At 36.3% G+C, this 20363-nt stretch overlaps 1 long non-coding RNA gene across 2 annotated transcripts in view; it reads right to left on the reverse strand.

Annotated features, from left to right (window-relative positions):
• Nucleotides 1-10977: 10977 nt before the first annotated feature.
• The window catches only part of LOC132598004 (uncharacterized), a 70976-nt gene continuing 61590 nt past the window's right edge, over nucleotides 10978-20363 (reverse strand). Inside the window, exons 3-4 of one of the 2 annotated variants that reach the window (XR_009565604.2) lie at nucleotides 18982-19058; nucleotides 10978-16937 (exon numbers count right to left, since the gene is read on the reverse strand). This is a non-coding gene — a long non-coding RNA (uncharacterized lncRNA). Of the gene's footprint in view, nucleotides 16938-16968; nucleotides 17768-18981; nucleotides 19059-20363 lie in introns of those variants that run through there. The other variant, XR_009565606.1, reaches the window with a different exon arrangement.

A 20363-nucleotide genomic window follows, 5' to 3' on the forward strand; every position in this document is an offset into this window, starting at 1 on the left:
ACTATATTGCATCTTTTTTTTTTTTCCCTCTTTCCTCCCCCACTTTTCTTCTCCCTCTCTCCACCTCCCACCTAGATAGGAGTGTTAAACATCTCCTTTCACCTTTCTCCATGTTCATATCTTGGACACATACAGGGGAGAGGTGAATCACTGTTTGTTTTACCAAAATGGTATTATATTGTATGCAAGAATTACATCTTCCTTTCCTTGCTTAGCAGTGCATAATATCCATTTGAATTAGGTGATATAGGTCTACCTTACTCTTATAGTAGATTTATAATACTCTATGTTTTGAATATACCACAGTTTATTTACTCATTCCTCTATTAATAGTTATTCACTTTGCTTTTCAGTATTGTGCCTCTCCAAACAGAGCTTCAATAAACATCCTTAGAGACTAGGAATTTTGCTTCTATGGCACAGAATCACAGGAATGAAATTGCTGAGTCTAACGGTATGTGTATTTTTTACTTAAAAAGTATTGCCAGAGTGCTTTCCGAAAAGTGCATTCTACCAATCATACGTGAGAATATCCTCTTCCCCAGATTCCCACCTATCATAGGTGTAATCTTCCTTTAAAACTTTTCAAACTGATGTGTAAAATGTTGTTTCTTTTAAGTTTTTACTAGCATTTTCCTGACTGGTAAAAAAAAAATTAAATTTTGTTTATTGCCCATCTGGACTTGTTCCTCTATGAACCATCCATTCAAATCCTTTGTCCATTTTCCTTGGGTGTGTTTTGTCTTATGGTTATCAATGTACAAACTCTTGTTTTATATTTCAGATAATAGCACTTTAACTGTCATCTGTGTTGCAAATATTTTTTCAACTACTGATTTTTACATATCACCACATACATTTTCTTGTTCTATTTCTTACATGTTGTGATTTAATTTATCTAAAATTTATATGATAAAAAATGAGGGTCAAATTTTATTTTCTCTCAGGTGGAGAGTCAGTTTTACCAACACCATTTATGAACTAAACTATTTCTTTTCCCATTGAATTAAAATACAATGTCTTTTTTTCCTGCCCCGATCAGTTTGTAATTTCTATGCTAGTAACTGCTCATTTAGATTATGGTAGCTTTATGGAATGCTTTATCATCTCTTATGCTTAATCCCCCCTTACTATTCTTGTTTTCTTAATTTTATTAGCTATTCTAAATACTTATTATTTAATATGAATTTTAAATCATCTTGTCAAATTCTCCTCCAAAAATACCCTTATTGGCTTTGTACTGAATTTACATATTAATTTTGGGAGCATGGGTGTTTTTACCATTTTAACTCTTCTCATCCAAAAATATGGCATATTGATCCATTTGTTCAGAGAATTTTATCTCTTTACATAACAATTTATGGTTTTTTCTACCATATACGTCCTATATCTTTTTTGATGAATTCATTCCTAAGTATTTCATAGATTGTCACTATAGTAAAGGTAATATTTTTAAATTTTTCATTGCTAGGTAAGTGAAACTCTGAAACTATTGCTTTTTTCATATCTGTCTTATCTCATCAATTCTGAAACACACATTTCAACATCTCTGAAAATGAGATGTACCCTATAATAATATCTTAATTGTAATTGGCAACTTTTTTCCTTCTTGGGAGTATATAAAGTAATGGGATATCTTAAAATCCATGGCATTTTAGATTTTTTGAAATATGATATACCAATCAATTTACCACATTTTCTTCTTCTATTTGATATTACTGGAATTTCTTAAATTTTCTAAATACATAATATCTCCAAGAAGATATAATTTTATCTCTTTTTTTACAAATTTATACCAATTATTTCATTTTTTGTTGAGGGTAAATATTGGTGTGTTGTTTTTATGTTTTGGAGTGGTTAGCATGAACAATTTTACTTTCTTGCTGTTGGCTTTTTAGAGGTTTTAATTACAGGTAAGTAATTTCTTTTCCTATTTCACATAGAGTTTTTATTGGGTATGTCTGACAAATATTAACAACTGCCTTCTAATAAAGTTTACCTTTATTAGTAAAAATCACATGATTTTTCTCCTTCAGCATATAAAATTACACTACTAATTTTCATGATTTTGAACCATTCTTGCATTTTGGGGATTAATTCTACTCAGTAATAATGTATTATCTTTTGTATTTTTTTGTTACAATGCTATGTTCAGTTTGATTATATTTTCATTTGAGTTTTTTTGCTATTGTATTTACAAGATGGTTGGATTGCATTGTTTTATCTGTACTGTCTTTAGCAGGTGTTAAGATTAAGCTGGTTTTGTGAACTGTGGGAAGATTTACATCTTTTCCTATGATCTAGAATAGTTTAAATACTTGGATGGATGATTTCTAAGGATTTGATTAAAATACTTAACCACAAAGGCATCTAGTCCTATTAACTTCTTTAATGGCTTCTTTATATTCATTTTTCCAGTATTTTCTAAAGCATTTAGTATACTAAAGTCTGTATACTTTCAGATCAATTTTAGTGATTTATATTTGTTATAACATCTATTTCCTCTGAGTTATCAAATGTGTTACCACACATTTTCTTAGGTCTTTTAGTCTCTTCCACAGCTGTAGTTATGACTCCTTTCTCCTTTCTAATCTTTCATTTCTTGCTCCTTCTCTGTTTTTCTTTTTTTTTTTTTTTTTTGCGGTACGCGGGCCTCTCACTGTTGTGGCCTCTCCCACTGCGGAGCACAGGCTCCGGACGCGCAGGCTCAGTGGCCATGGCTCATGGGCCCAGCCGCTCCGCGGTATGTGGGATCTTCCCGGACCGGGGCACGAACCCGTGTCCCCTGCATCGGCAGGCGGACTCTCAACCACTGCGCCACCAGGGAAGCCCCTCTGTTTTTCTTTAATCAGGCTTACGAGAGATTTATCTGTTTTATTAATCTGTTTAAATAGCCACATTCCATGTTTATTTATTTAACCTTTCTAGCTTGTTTATTTTCTATTTCATAAATTTTAGATTTTATATTTATTAATATATTCTGGTTTATTTTGTGTAAATTTTAATTTCTTAGGATAACTACAAGGTACCTTCATTTTTAATCATCGGTTAATAATGATGCCACTTAAAGCTATAAATTTCATCTGACTATAGCTTCTTCTATGTTCCATAAATTTTGAGTTCTGTGTCCCATTTTTACTGCCTTGGGGATAGTTTGTAATTTCTGTTCTTATTTTTTTTTTTGATCCAAGAGTTATTAAGAAATGTTTCTTAATGTCCAAATTTATTGTATAGCTATCAGGGAACATGAATTGTAAAGTCTGCACCTTGGGTTTTTTTTTTTTTTTTTTAGGTGAAAGTTTTTGTTTTTCTTTTTTTTTTAACATCTTTATTGGGGTATAATTGCTTTACAATGGTGTGTTAGTTTCTGCTTTATAACAAAGTGAATCAGTTATACATATACATATGTTCCAATATCTCTTCCCTCTTGTGTCTCCCTCCCCTCCCACCCTCCCTATCCCACCCCTCCAGGCAGTCACAAAGCACCAAGCCGATATCCCTGTGCCATGCGGCTGCTTCCCACTAGCTATCTACCTTACGTTTGTTGGTGTATATATGTCTATGCCTCTCTCTCGCCCTGTCACAGCTCACCCTTCCCCCTCCCCATAACCTCAAGTCTGTTCTCCCGTAGGTCTGTGTCTTTATTCCTGTCTTACCCCTAGGTTCTTCATGACATTTTTTTTTCTTAAATTCCATATATTTGTGTTAGCATACGGTATTTGTCTTTCTCTTTCTGACTTCACTCTGTATGACAGACTCTAGGTCTATCCACTTCATTACAAATAGTTCAATTTTGTTTCTTTTTATGGCTGAGTAATATTCCATTGTATATATGTGCCACAGCTTCTTTATCCATTCATCCGATGATGGGCACTTAGGTTGTTTCCATCTCCAGGCTATTGTAAATAGAGCTGCAATGAACATTTTGGTACATGACTCTTTTTGAATTTTAGTTTTCTCAGGGTATATGCCCAGTAGTGGGATTGCTGGGTCATATGGTAGTTCTATCTGTAGTTTTTTAAGGAACCTCCATACTGTTCTCCATAGTGGCTGAACCAATTCACATTCCCACCAGCAGTGCAAGAGTGTTCCCTTTTCTCCACACCCTCTCCAGAATTTATTGTTTCTAGATTTTTTGATGATGGCCATTCTGACTGGTGTGAGATGATATCTCAATGTAGTTTTGATTTGCATTTCTCTAATGATTAGTGATGTTGAGCATTCTTTCATGTGTTTGTTGGCACTCTGTATATCTTCTTTGGAGAAATGTCTATTTAGGTCTTCCCATTTTTGGATTGGGTTGTTTGTTTTTTTGTTATTGAGCTGCATGAGCTGCTTGTAAATTTTGGAAATTAATCCTTTGTCAGTTGCTTCATTTGCAAATATTTTCTCCGATTCTGAGGGTTGTCTTTTGGTCTTGTTTATGGTTTCCTTTGCTGTGCAAAAGCTTTTAAGTTTCATTAGGTCCCATTTGTTTATTTTTGTTTTTATTTCCATTTCTCTAGGAGGTGGGTCAAAAAGGATCTTGCTGTGATTTATGTCATAGAGTGTTCTGCCTATGTTTTCCTCTAAGAGTTTGAGAGTTTCTGGCCTTACATTTAGGTCTTTAATCCATTTTGAGCTTATTTTTGTGTATGGTGTTAGGGAGTGATCTAATCTCATACTTTTACATGTACCTGTCCAGTTTTCCCAGCACCACTTATTGAAGAGGCTGTCCTTTCTCCACTGTACATTCCTGCCTCCTTTATCAAAGATAAGGTGACCATATGTGTGTGGGTTTATCTCTGGGCTTTCTATCCTGTTCCATTAATCTATCTTTCTGTTTTTGTGCCAGTACCATACTGTCTTGATTACTGTAGCTTTATAGTATAGCTGAAGTCAGGGAGCCTGATTCCTCCAGCTCCGTTTTTCGTTCTCAAGATTGTTTTGGCTATTCAGGGTCTTTTGTGTTTCCATACAAATTGTGAAATTTTTTGCTCTAGCTCTGTGAAAAATGCCGGTGGTAGTTTGATAGGGATTGCATTGAATCTATAGATTGCTGCTTTGGGTAGTAGACTCATTTTCACAATGTTGATTCTTCCAATCCAAGAACATGGTATACCTCTCCATCTATTTGTATCCTCTTTAATTTCTTTCATCAGTGTCTTATAATTTTCTGCATACAGGTCTTTTGTCTCCTTAGGTAGGTTTATTCCTAGATATTTTATTCTTTTTGTTGCAATGGTAAATGGGAGTGTTTTCTTGATTTCACTTTCAGATTTTTCATCATTAGTGTATAGGAATGCCAGATGCACCTTGGATTTTAAGCTTTCTTTTTGGCCAGCCACATGATCAATTTCTGTAAATATTCCAGGGACATTTAAAACAAATTATACAATGTTTAAAGGATATAAGATTCTGTCTTGGACTATTAATAGATCTTGTTACTTATATTATTCATTTCTTCTACATTATTGCTTTTGTTTACTGGATTTAATTTTGAATATGTATGTTAAAACCTCCCACGCTTTTACTTGATAGTTTTTGCTTTATTTAGTAGCTATGCTGTTCGGTGCCTAAAGTAAAAAAAAAACAAAAATGCAACTGAATAAAAATATATTCTTTGGTTTTGGAGATTTCAAAAGAGGTTCTGGTCACTGTTTGACCAATATCCAGGGCTTATATTCACCCACAGAAAATATTCTACTAAGCATTGCAAGCAAGTTCAGCTGTATACTCCCTTCTATCAGAGCAATATAAGAAGTTTGACAAGAATGTCCTTATCTGTCAGATTATTTTACAGTTACCTATGCTCTGGTGAATCAGTGTGTTTAATGGTTAAGACTGTGGGCTCTTAAGTCAGACTGCCTGGTTTCTAAAGTCTGGTCCTGTCACATAAATTACTTAACTTTGTTCAGCTCCATTTTCATGCCTGATAAATGGGAGATAATGCAGTGTATCTCATAGCATTCTTGTAACAATCCAGTGAAGGAATCCATAGGAAACTTGGAGTCAGGCATGTAGTATACACTCAATAAATGTATACACGCAATAAAAATTACCTGTTGTATTATACTAAATTCTTAAAGCTCTCCTAAGACCATTTGTGTAAATATTCTTTGAAAAGACCATGAAATTACATACAAATGTAAATCAGCAATGGTATTATTAAAACAAACAAGAGCAATGCAAGTGCTTGCAAAATATAATTGTTATGTTAATATAATATAATTATGTTATATATAATTATAGAGAATAAAATTATATGAAATTATATACAATAAAACAATGCCAAAAATTAAGTGCAAGTCCTTCGAGGACAGGGCTGTGCTCCATCCTACAGCAATAGATCCATAGTTCAAAGAAAAGAGCTGGGAACACTCTAGAATAAAGCAAAATATTTTTTTTAATTTTCTGTGATTAAGTACTGCTCTCAATGAAGTCTTGCTGAACTAAACAGAATCAAGATTCTAATTTATTATCTCATATCTCTCTCTGCTACAAAAGGATGCCTCTAAAATGTCTATAAAAACACTTTTAAAAATATCACTGGAGTAGTATAAGTCAAGATTTATCATCCACAAGCTAAAACACACACACACACACACACACACACACACACACAACAGTAAATCAAAAACCATGAAACCTGACACACTTCGGAAGACATTTAAAACCCTCTGCCTCCATTTCCTAATGTAAAGAAGAGGTTTGTTTTTTTAAAAAAATATGAGAATGTCTCCATTTCCTTGGCACTTTGAATCCCTATGAGTCAATAACTTTTGCAGCATTATGCAAATTGGTCTAAAAAGAGAAAAAAGTGGGGGGGGAGTTACATCTCCTGCCTTGTATGAGTTTAAATCCTAGCTTCAGATTCCTGGCACACACTTAAAAACTTTTGTAAACCAACATGTAACGAGTACAATCTAACATAATGCAAATTGAATACCTGAACACTGAGGGGAAGAAAATTGAAGAAGCTATTAGCATGAGAAAAAATTAGCCACTGATCATCTGAGCTCCCTAACACGAGTAGTTTTAAGACTTTGGAATGCTTACAGATCACCAGCAGAACTTGTTAAAATGAGAATTTCAAGCTCTAGCTCCAGAGATTCTGATTCAATAGGTCTGTGAGGGAACCTAAGTATCAGAAGTTTTATTAGACTCATAATCAGAGGAAGGACATAATGTCTCTTTTTTTTTCCTCTGGAAAATGAAACAACATAATGTTTAACATGTAAAGATATGGCATGGTCTTACTTCACCTTGATCTCCTCACCAGACAAATGGGGAGGAGGAGGAGAGATGGTTCCTGAAGACTCTTCTAGCTCTGTGATGCATGTTTGTAAAATTCCAGGCCACATGCATCACACAGACATTTCTTAATTGTACCAAAGATCTGTACTACCTAGATTTTCCACCTAGATTTTTACCATGGATAAGTTCTCATTTTATGGTATGGTAACCCATCATTACTAACACCATTAAAAATTGTGTCATCATCACAAATAGATTAAAAATCTACCAGCCAACCATGAACTATTTGCAAACAATAAGACACTGAAAGTCAATATAATTAATATAGAGAAATTATTTCAGAAAAGCATTAACACTAATAAAAAAAGAAGGGAAAAGAACTAAGACAATTTGTAGTACAAGAAAAACAACTGGCTCAAAACGCCTATGTAAAAATTCAAATTCTCTAATATTTAAAGAAAAGCAAGTTAAAACAACAAGGATTTCAATTAGCAAATTTTTTTAATGATAATAACTCTACTTAAGGATATTATGAAAAATGGACACTCTTATATAGTCTTGGTGTTGATTTTTGAATTTTTCTGAAAAGTAGTTTGTAATACATATCTAGAACCTTTAAAAATTTAGACTGTTTTAGTAATTCTTGTCTAGGAGCAAATGCTAAGGAAATAGTAAGCAATTCAAATAAGTATGGCTAAAAAATGCTCGTTGTAAAATGATTATAAGAACAGTAAGTTAGAAACAATCTACACATAAAAATGAGGTTATTGCATAAATTATGGTTTTCATATTGTTGAAATAGTATATAGCCATTAAATTATGTTTGTTTTTGAAGAACATTAAATAGGAGAAAATGTTCAATATAAAATATTAAGCAGGAAGAGAAGGATTAAAATTACGTATTTGGCAAAAATCCTAAATATTTATTTTTGCATAGTCTGTGTGCAAACACAACTGGAAAAATTGCATCAAAGTCTTGAGTGTTGTTTCTGTATAGTAGGATTATGGATAATTTCAGTCTTTCTCCTTATAATTTTCTATACTTTCTGAATATCCTATGATGCATCTGTGTTCCTTTCAAATTGAGAACTGAAAAAATTAATACTATAGCGTATCAGAGGTTCACAGGGCAGAATCTATTCCCCAAATAAACACTTTGATTTCCAACCAATTGCAGTTGAAAAGCAATTTTTCACATGTATATATAGCTGGAACAAGGACTAAATCAAGTAAAGTTCCTATATCATTAGTAGAAATGATGCAGTCAGTGTGAAAACTTCCATGTACTGTCAATACTTACATATTCAGGAAAATCTCAAGCCATAATTCTTTAAAGCTAATTCGTCTGTCTTAAGAACTGAGGAAAAATTGATATATGAAAATGTTGGAGGGCACCCAGAGAGAATGCAATGCCAGCTTGATTCACAAAGTTTTCTCCTGTGGCCCAGATTGTCCTGAACAACCCCTAGAAGAGGTCCACCAGGCCTCTCAGCCTCTCTCAGAGGTGAGGAGAATAAACACACCCATGATACTTAAAGCCTAGTTGGAAAATCGAGAATTGGATGAACTTGGAGTCTGCAAGGGGGAAAGACTATATTGGTTCCTAAACCCAGCTACACATAGAATGACCTGTGGAACTTGTTAACTCTTGACCCCACCCCCAGAAATTCAGAAATCTGAGGCTACGTTCAGGAATGTGTATTTTGAACATATATCTCAGGTGATTCTAACGAAGTCTAAGTTCCAGGACCAGAACTTGAGAGTCACTGACCTAATACCAATGAGGCAATTTAGGCCCAAAGAGGTAAAGTTCAGTTACTTAACTAGTAACAGAGCATCTGGATGTCTTGCTGTATATGACCTAAGTAATAACAGAAAGGAAGGGTTGCAAACAGGAATGTTCTTTCCTGAACATAAACTGTAATTAATTTGAGAGGATGCAAAGGAGGGGCAAGGGGCTATGGAGGAAGAAAACTTTCTGTTGAGTATGCTCAGTGTGGGCAGGTATCTACCTATAAATTGACCAGGGATTTGTGTGGCTCTTACAAAAATCCTGAATGTCAGAATGTTTCTTATGATAACTTAGATAACTCAGAACCCAGCTTGGAAACTAAATAGCCATATATGGTGAGACTTTTTGGCAGTTCATATTTTTCCATTATCTTCTTTTAAAGATCAGCTCACCAAAAATCACTAAAAGTGTATTTTCTGTGTGATGTTACAGCTATTCAAATAAAACAAACACTGACTTTCTACCTAGCTCTTTTATCCTTGGTTGGTTTTACTAGTTGACCTTCTAAAATGGTGAGTTATTAAGAGAAGAAATCACACAACAATGTTGTATGAACTTTCATATATCCAAGCAAAGGAAGACTTTCTTTTTTATACTAAGCACCTACTATGTGCCAAGCACATTTAGTTAGTTGGAATAAGTCTTGTTAAGTAGTCATTATTATTCCTTATTTTATAGATTAAGAAATAACAAGAATGAAAATAAGATTAAATATTTCATTTAAGGCCACAAAACCAGAAAGTGGCCAAGTGGGAATTTGAATCCAGGACTAACTTGTAAGCTCAGGTTCTTTCTACTTTGCCATAGTGCCTCCTTCATAATGAAAAATATTTTTGTCAATAGAGAATATTTGAATAAAAAAGCCAAAACACAAATGTTACTCTATATGGTAAGTTTTTATCTGTACCTATTAACAACTGTAATTCTTGATTCACTATATTCTTGCTCTAGAGGAGTAAAAAATATATCCTGCATCAGAATTTTTAAATTATTATTACATAATTTATGGGGAAACATTACAGATCTAAAATCACCTTCTTGGTATTTTAGTCCTTGAGTGACAATCTAAATTGTGCACTTGTTCTTTGTAAATAGCCACTGATTACAGGATTGAAAAAGCTTGTTATATCAGAGTGGTCTAATTTTTTGAAATTTCCCTTTGGGTCACTGTATCCTCACATATGGTAAAACCTTTCTCAGAGGGTTGTGTTGAAATTACAATGGAAGTTGCAACAGGAGTCTGATCGGTTGTCAGTTTCTCTTTGGGTCCAAGAGCTAAGTGGGAATTTTCTCTCTTGAAAATCAATCTGGTTTGGAACAAGAACAGAAGAAAGTCAATGACATAGTGGTTGTAACCAAAAAAGTGTGAAATGAAGACAGTTTAGATACATGTTGTCTTATCACACTATTGCCTCTATCCAATTTAAAGAAGTGGCATGTTCTAATTAAAATTCAGGGGAATAACATGGGAACAATTGCATCTTCAAGGAGATACTTTTTTTAAAATTTATTTATTTATTTTTGGCTGTGTTGGGTCTTCATTGCTGCACGTGGGCTTTCTCTAGTTGCAGCAAGCGGGGCCTACTCTTCGTTGCGGTGTGTGAGCTGCTCACTGCGGTGGCTTCTCTTGCTGTGGAGCACAGGCTCTAGGTGTGCGGGCTTCAGTAATTGTGACTTGCGGGCTCTAGAGCTCAGGCTCAGTAGTTGTGGTGCACGGGCTTAGTTGCTCCGCAGCATGTGGGATCTTCCTGCACCAGGGATCGAACCAGTGTTCCCTGAATTGGCAGGCGGATTCTTAACCACTACGCCACCAGAGAAGTCCCGGAGATACAATTTTTTTTTTTTTTTTTAGAACAGGCTCTTAAGGAACTTCTCACTTATATTCTTTTTCATTTTTTTTTCTTTTTACATCTTTATTGGAGTATAATTACTTTACAATGATGTGTTAGTTTCTGCTTTATAACAAAGTGAATCAGTTATACATATACGTATGTTCCCATATCCCGGAGATACATTTTTAACACAGAATTATTATTTATAATTATTAGCTTTATTATCATTACCATATTCATAAAACATCTGAGTTCTAGAGAGGTTTTCAAAAGCATATTCCTTTGAAACATTGATTCACGTTGTATTAACACCAGATTCCATAGACTTTGAACTTATCCCCAATAGGCTATTTTTACTGGAACTAAAGACAATAAACTGAGTATACTGTGAAATATCCATAGATATGCATCCCCTGGGTGCTCCCGAGTTTTTCTACTTAATCTTTACTAGGTCCCTGTGAAGCAGAAGCAGGGGCACTATCTTCAGTCATCAGATTAAAAAAACAAAAAGCAAAAAACAAAAGTTGGTGAGCATGTGCACTGAAGTCACGTATTAACCCAATATAGAGGGACCTCAGTTCTTAATATACGACTACAATGGGAATTCATTCCAGATCCAAGAGTGTAGAGAACAGAGTATGACGATGACGTGGGAGAAGGAGTAAATACAGATGTCCCCTACCCTTCTCCCCTCTGCCTTCCCTAGTCCATATTCCCCAAAGGAGGAATGAGGGAATTCTAAAGAGCCAAAACAGAACGAGGGAACTGTGGAGAAGGAGGTTATATTTCCTGGCTTCATGGAGTGTTAAACTAACAAAATAGGCTATGTCTTTTGCTAAGTTAGCATATAACCTCCAATGACCATTCAGATGTAATGATATCTCTAAGCAGAACTTAAGTGGGCGGTTAATAGGCCTCAGTTTTCCATCTTCAGCTATTTTCTCTATGTATTCCCATTGTTAGGAATGTATCCAATTCTATCCAAAGCTTAAATTCTCATCTTTACCCTACTGAACACAGATTTTATATCTCCAACACTAATTTTTCAGTCAAGCTTTAGTTTCATATTTATTTCCAGGAAATAAAATGCCAACAGGACACTTCTGCCAGAACACTCTGCTTTAACCCCAAGTGTCTAAAAATCAAATTAGGGCACACTCCCACCTGAATAAGCTTTCTTTATGTGCAGCTCCATTCTCCGCCCCGCCCCCCCACACACACACATTTTCCCAAAGTACTCAAAAGCTTGAACCTTAGACTCATCTTCTAATCTTTTCTATACCCCACCCCTAATAGTCAGTTACCAAGTTCTGGCATCTTTTTTTATGGTCTCTAGCGTTTATCCCTACCTTGTCATTTCTTCAAATCTAGGCCTTTATCTTCATACAAAATTGCAGTCTCCAACAAATTTTTAGTAATAAACATTCTGATATACTAAACCCTACAATAAACTCTCTGATATACCAAAGCTAAGTTAATCTTTATAAAACCTCTAATATCATGCCATTTACTTGCTTAAAAATCTATACTCCGTCATTGTGGCCTTTCTAATCAAGTCGAAACTCCTCAGCCCAGCATTTGAGATTTTCCATTATCTGACCTCACCTTGCCTATCCAACTATATAAAACCCCATTTGAACATGATTCCTGAGTCTATACCTTCTGCTGTGGTCAGAGTTTCCCTTAATGCTCTCTTCTCTCCTCAAAGCACACCAAGTATGCTCATTCTAAGCTTAGCACTTATCCATGAACTTCTACTTGGAATGCGTGACCTTTCATTACCTAAGTGCTACAACTTTCAAGGCTCAATTCCAATGTCAACTTTTTAGTAAAGCTTTTCCTGATAACTTCTCTACAGAATAGTTATGGGCTTCTCTAAATGTCTTCAACGTGGACCATGTGAATCTGATTATAGGCTACCATGTGTTGTTTTTTTAGCTGCCTTATTTTATAAACTTGCCTCCTCCTGGATTGCAAGCAGTTGAAGGACCTTGACAAGAAGTGGTTTTGTTTGTTTAGTGGTTTCTCTAGTAAAAGTCAGAGAACGAAACAGTTACAAGACTATACATTAGGTTTGATGTTGTCTTAATTATCATAAGTTAAAATCTCTTTTTTAAATGTTAAGGGTCTTAAGAAGTCTTTAACCTCATTTCTGAGCATGAAATTTCATTGCCCCACATAAGGCTTAAGATCATTTGGTTAGAGAAGCACATGGAGACAGAGTCACAAATTCTCCCTCACATAGGTCAGTTTTGTTCAGTTCTCTGTTTACTTTACCCCTGTTCCTGGCTCAGTATTTAGTTAATGTGTGAGAGGGAATGCTGATGCACATTTGCAGTTTTCTCACCGCTTTTCTAAAAACAAAGGAAAACAATGCTAGGTCAGTAGCATTTTTTTCCCATTTGAAAGTGAGTACATAAACTACATGAAGACATTTAACAGAGAGCCTAGGAAAGATTACTGAAAGAAAAAGTGCTTAAAACTCATGATTGACAAAGGAGAAAGATTGGTTTGATGTATCTGATTGTCTTAGGCTGGGTTCTCAACAGCAGTGCCTGACACAAGGATTTACACACAAATGACATATTAAGGAAGGGCTCCAGCAGAAACTTACAGAGAGTAGAGCAAGCAAGTCCTGGAATGGGTAAATAGGGTGTTATTTTAGGCAAAGGCTCAACCTCAGTCTGATACCAGAAGGAGCTCTGGAGGTAAATTATTCACTCACCGGTCAGTCCTTGGCTACACCCTGATCTAGTGGGTCATCAAATCCCAAGCACTTCCATCCCTGTGTGCCACAAAGCCCCTCCAGTAGCCCAAGGTCAGCCTCCAGCAAACACACAGGGCAAGAGGATGGCCAGAACTGGTAAACAGGCTCCAAAGAGATGTGGGTGGAGCACAGGCAGTATGTTTACTAGGGTGTTCCTAGTTCTGTAACAGAAATAATATAAATGCTTATTTCAAATGCTTGTATGTACATAGAAAAAAAATGTTAACAGATATAAGTCCAATTATTAACTGTGGGCTGTGAGGTTGAAGAAAGGAAACTTTCACATTTTACTTTCTACACTTCTGTATTATTAGAACTTTTACAATAAGCATTACTTCTGTAAGAGAAAAAAAAAAGCTATTAGCAAAACAAGTTTTTTTACCAAAAACTCAGTGATGTATTTTGTTTGATTTAATCACGTTACTGTTGTTTTTGTTGCTAGTAACTCTAGCAAAGTAATACCATCTGAATAAAAATTGATTATCTAGACTGTTAAAATGCTTAAGTCCATTCAGTAATTAACAACTTGCATTCTTACCCAGTATAAATGATATCCATGGTATGCCCAGAAAGAAAGAAGCCTTGTTAAGATTTAATTCTAGAAGGAGAGTTAACTGGTTTTGCAATCTGTGGGCACTAGGAGTTTGGCTCTAATTGTAAGATATGGTCCACTCATCTATTTATCATCATTTATATCAAAAAAATTGAAGGAAAAATTTTTAAATTGCCTTTAAAAATGTATTTTAAAAGTACTTTGGAATTTTAGCCGAAAGGTAGGATCACATTTGGTTAAAGCCTTGCCTGCTTTGGTATAATTGGGTAATAGCAATTGGTCAGACCTGTGCATTAAGAAGAGTAATCTGGGGAATTCCCTGGTGCTCCAGTGGTTCGAACTCTGCGCTCTCACTGCCAAGGGCCTGGGTTCAGTACCTGGCCAGGGAACTAAGATGCCACAAGCTGTGCAGCAAGGCCAAAAGCAAAAACAAAACAAAAAGAAGAAGAGTAATCTGGCAGCTATATATAGTGTAAATTAGAGGAGCAAAAGAATGGTAGCAGGAAGGTCAGTTAAAATTCTACTAGAATAATCCAGGTAATAGGCAATGAAGGTGATAAATAATGGTAAAGGAGCAAGCATTTATCATGTGTGCCCTATATGCACTGGACTACTAGTGACCAAATAGTAAATGAGGACAACGATGATTTTAAAAATTAGAAGACATTGGGCTTCCCTGGTGGCACGGTGGTTGAGAGTCCGCCTGCCGATGCAGGGGACACAGGTTCGTGCCCCGGTCCAGGAGGATCCCACATGCCGCAGAGCGGCTGGGCCCGTGAGCCATGGCCGCTTAGCCTGCGCGTCCGGAGCCTGTGCTCCGCAACGGGAGAGGCCACAACAGTGAGAGGCCCGCGAACAACAACAACAAAAAAAATTAGAAGACATATATGAATCACTATGGAGATGAAAATTAGTGGAAACTACTTAGATAGAAGGGCTAAAGGAGAGAGTGTGGTCAAAGATGACTGGAAAAGGTAGTGACTATTTTAGCGAGACAATGTTGAGTTTGTAAAGAAATGCTGAATTTTAAATACAGATGGATATAGACATAAGGATATTCAACAGGCAGTGGAAATAAGTGCCTGGAATTATGGAGGAGTTGGAAATATAAATTTGAGCCATCACTAGTGGGGTGATGGTAGAAGCTAAAGGAGGATAAGGAGAGCAAGGGTAACAAACCAAAGAGAAAGAACAGGGAATGGAACCATGGGTAATGACCAGATTTGGAGGGCAGTAGGATCCTAAAAGAGACAGGGAAGAGTGGGATAGGGAGATTAAGAACATGAATTATCATGGAAAGCAAGAAAGGAGGCCAATCCTGGGAAGTGTCAGGAATATGAAGGCAGAATATTCCATTGTTTTTCACTGTTAGGAAACTGAAAGTTATAAAACAACCTTATTTTCATCAATTTTCACAGCTCAATAATCAGAGCCCTAGAAGAAATCAAATTCCATATAACTGAAAATTTAAGTAACTCGAAAAGAAGTATTGCATTTTATCTGGCTAAAATTTCCCCAGAGAATATAACTCTGTCCTTATTCCATGTTTATTCAAATTACCCCTTTTATCCTCAATGACAAAATAAAAAATTCTGCAATCTTTGGACCACCCAGGGAAGGAATTAACCTGTCCTCTTGAGTCATCACTAAAGATTTCATGGGCTTAAAGTATAATCCAAAGTAAACCCACCAAATAAAGCAAGCAATCATGATTTGGGTCAGGTAACTAAGCAGACATCGAAAACACAACTGAGGAGAGCATATACAAGAAGTTAGGGGAGGATCCAGGCACTGTGCACCATTTAACAAGCCATGGTTAGGTACAGGACGGAACACACCCTCGAGAAAGTAGGAAAAGTTTCACAGGTGAGAGCACACATGCTTAGTCTAGCACCTGAATGACCTTCGTGGCCTTGAGACCATGGCACTCTGGTGCTTTCACTTGCTCTACTCCTAGCCCAGGGGCTTACTTACTTCCCCACAGAGTCTTGACCTGGATTGTCCTATATCTTTAGTAATTACAACTTTCAGGAGCCTTTAAATTTAAGTATTCAATTTATGAATTATCCTCAGACTACTAATATTTGTTCCTATTTAATGCTTTTTCAGAGCAGCTTATACCCTGATCCAAAATTTATATTTATATTTATACACACCCACATGCACACACATACTCACACTTTAAAGATAGTGCTATAAACTATTTTCAGAAATCGGATTAAACCTTAGACCTTATATTTAAAATTTAATTTTTTTACTGTCACCATTAAATTGTTCCTTGGTATAAAATGACCCAGATTTTCAACATGAAATATATTTGTTACCCTGGCTATTTGCAGCTGGGAAACCATTTTCACTGCTCAGTGACTTGTATCATATAGGTAGCATTTGTATTATTTTAAGCATCTACACACATTCCTGTTATGATTACAGTGATTAAAATAAATACACTTTCTAAATGTTTGAAGAAACTTAATAACATTGTTCCAGAAACAACTGTCCATGCACTAGACTCTGTGTTTATGCCACATGGAGTGGGCTACACTATACTTGAACGTTGAATCATGCCACCCACTTGGCTGAGTTTTTGGACTCATGGACTGATCATTGCAGATGATCATCTCTTCACTCTGGAGTCAGTACATTTTCCTTGGCATTCAGCATTTTCAAGGAATCAGCACGAATATCTTCACACATGTCTTCCTTTCTTTTAAGAAGAAAGTGGGAAGAAGAGTGGGATTTTCCCCTGGTATTGTCCTAAAATAAATAAAATTAATTCTGTGTAAATCTTAGAATATGTAATAGGATAATAATCATAAAATTATTCAAATTATTGACTGCTTTGGTGGGGACCATCTATTAATTTTTATAGGGCATATTGATATATCAGTGACTTATGTGTCAAACCTTTGTAATTTGGAGCCATCAAGAAGGTTCTTTGTGGAAGATAAGGTAAGGAATAGAGTGGAATATATAGTATATGAGTCTGCTCTGTAAGTTAAAACTTTAGTTGATCAATTTCCCATAGAAAAGTGATTCAGAGTAAACAGAAAATCTCTGCTAATTTTCTTCCCTTCTTCACTGATAGCCTCACACTCTCATCAGCACATATACCACCTTTGCATGCGTGACACATTCAAGGCAGTTCAGTGGAATGCTGCAAACATGAATTAAGCTCATTGCATCTGTTCATTGTTCCTTGTGCTATGAGAAGGCAGAGACCATTGGTACGACCTCTGCCCTCAAGTAGCTTATAATCTTATAAAAGCAGATGACTAGCCAACTGTAACACCAAGCAGAATAAAATAAATTTTAACACAGACATAGAAACAGTATGCTGCCAAAAAATAGAAATGGAGACTTTAATTCTTAATGTAAGGAATCAAAAAAGGCTGTTTAGGGCTTCCCTGGTGGCGCCGTGATTGGGAGTCCGCCTGCCGATGCAGGGGACATGGGTTCGTGCCCAGGTCCGGGAAGATCCCACATGCCGCGGAGCGGCTGGGCCCGTGAGCCATGGCCGCTGGGCCTGCGCGTCCGGAGCCTGTGCTCTGCAATGGGAGAGGCCACAGCAGTGAGAGGCCTGCGTACTGCAAAAAAAAAAAAAAAAAAAAAAAAAAGGCTGTTTAATCTTTGAGGATTACTTGCTTTCCTAATAAGAACCATAAATATTGATTTTTCTGTAAGTCTTTGCAGATGACCAGAATAACTGAGCTAATTTTATATATTTCATCTGATGTTTCATTAATCTCCATAGTCATTCATTTAACAAATAAATACTGAACATCTTTATGTGCCAAGAATGTCTCTGGGAACAACATTGAATGTGAATTAGTCCTGCCCTCAAGGAGATTACACTCTGGTGGACAGAGAAAATACATGAAAAGTAATAAATCTGACAAATATTAGAAGTTTTGGAAGAGAACATACCAAGACAGAAAGGGAACAAAAAAATAATGCAGCCAATTCTTTTTCCTAGGTATTGGAGGTTAAATTAGGTCAGAGACGAAAAGCTAATAATGAAGATAATGGAGACTTAGTTTAAGGCTGCCTTCCCTTTGGTCAGCTACCAGAACTTCCAACTAGCAGTGCAATGATATGAACAAAATCAAGGGGACAGACTAGTAGAGGCTGCTTCAAATGCATCGCTTATTTCTTAAGTTCTAAAGTTCACTGTGCTTGGTAGGAAGAAATTGCAGGGCCAGAGGAGCCAAAACCCCAGGTTCTTAGACTTTTAGGATGCAGAAGGGACTGTATCATCACCCATGAGTCTACCCATTTATCATACAAGAAATTCTTGATGGACCACAATTATGTACATTCTAACTGCATCATCAGGCCTACATCAGACTTGACCATGGCCTACAATAGAAGCCAGTAAACAGTTGATGGAACATTGCAAGTTGAATACATGTACTTATCACCATCACCACCCAAACCCATATAGAATGACAGTAAAGAAATTTTTTTTTAAGTTAAAAACATAAAAACACAAGGACAAAGAGAAGGAAGTGAAGACAGTAGTTAAGGCTTATCAGCAAAATTTTGGAAAATGGAGTGAGAATAGATATGAGTTAGCTGACACTGCAGATCAAAGGAAAGTGTAAGTAGAAGTGCTTTTGCAGGAAAGTAGTAATGAGTAGGTCAAACCCCAGAAAAGCTCAGGAAAGGAGGTATCAATTACCACTCAGGAATCAGTAAGCTGAGAGTGTGGATGACGCATCGTACAGAACCCAAGGGAATCCAGGGAAATTTCATATTAGGAAAGATGAGATTCTCTAACCCCCTTCCTTTTATCACCTACCAGTTTGCTGGCAGCCAGGATTGTACTGCCAGGGTATCATATTTTGTCTCCAGAATATAAGACTGGAGTATTCCTCTCTGCAAAGAGAAAAAAAAATACCTAAGGACACTGATATTGGACAGGTCCAATCATCCTGCAGCAAAGCTCCCCACTTAACAAACACAACCCTCTCCCAAAACACACACACCAACAAACACATAGTCACAGAGCCTCTAATCAGCTCTTTATACTACTTCACTCTAAGATAGGACTATACATTCAAGGCTCAAAACATCTAACCTAGAACACAGAAACCAAAGTAGACAAATAGAAAAAAAAAAAAAAAGGACCTGGAGGAAACAGAGATAATGCAGTGAACGTGAGGAAAAACTAAAATAAATAATAACAAATAAAACTAGTCTTAATATTCTCAGAGAGATATTCCACTCATAAATTGAAAGCAGATGGATTTTTTTAATGAAGCATGAAGAGAATTATAAACCACTCTTGGAAATTAAAAATATAATGTAAAAATATTTTAAAGTCAATAGTGGTTTGGAAGATACTTTGAGGAAATCTAGAAAATAAATACCAAAGAGCAGGGAAATAGGAAAATAAGGACAAGATTAGGATAGCAATCCAGGGAATCTGACATCCAAAGAGTAGGAGTTCAAGAAAAAAATGACTGCAGAAAACAGAGGGGGGGGCACAGGGGGGCACCTTCAAGATGGCAGAGGAGTAAGAAGGGGAGATCACCTTCCTCCCCACACATACATCAAAACTACGTCTACATGTGGAACAACTCCTACAGAACACCTGCTGAACGCTGGCAGAAGACCTCAGACTTCCCCAAAGATGCCCTCAGGCGACCTACACACAGAGGCAGGGCCAAATCCAAAGCTGAATCCCAGGAGCTGTGCGAGCAAAGAAGAGAAAGGGAAATCTCTCCCAGCAGCCTCCGAAGCAGTGGCTTAAATCTCCAAAATCAACTTGTTGTACCATGCATCTGTGGAATACCTGAATAGACAACGAATCATCCCAAAATTGAGGTCTTGGAGTTTGGGAGCAACTGTAGACTGGGGTTTCCTTTCTGCATCTAATTTGTTTCTGGTTTTATGTGTGGCAGACAGGAGTGGCAGAACATATTTAAAGTGATAAAAGGGAAAAACCTACAGCCAAGATTACTCTACCCAGCAAGGATCTCATTCAGATTCAATGGAGATATTAAAAGTTTTATAGACAAACAAAAGCTAAGAGAATTCAGCACCACCAAACCAGCTCCACAACAAATGCTAAAGGAACTTTTGTAGGCAAGAAACATAAGAGAAGGAACAGATTTACAATAACAAACCAAAAACAATTAAGAAAGTGGTAATAAGAACACACTATGGATAACTACCTTA

This window comes from Globicephala melas, chromosome 10, assembly GCF_963455315.2.
Source record: "Globicephala melas chromosome 10, mGloMel1.2, whole genome shotgun sequence".
Lineage (NCBI taxonomy): Eukaryota > Metazoa > Chordata > Mammalia > Artiodactyla > Delphinidae > Globicephala > Globicephala melas.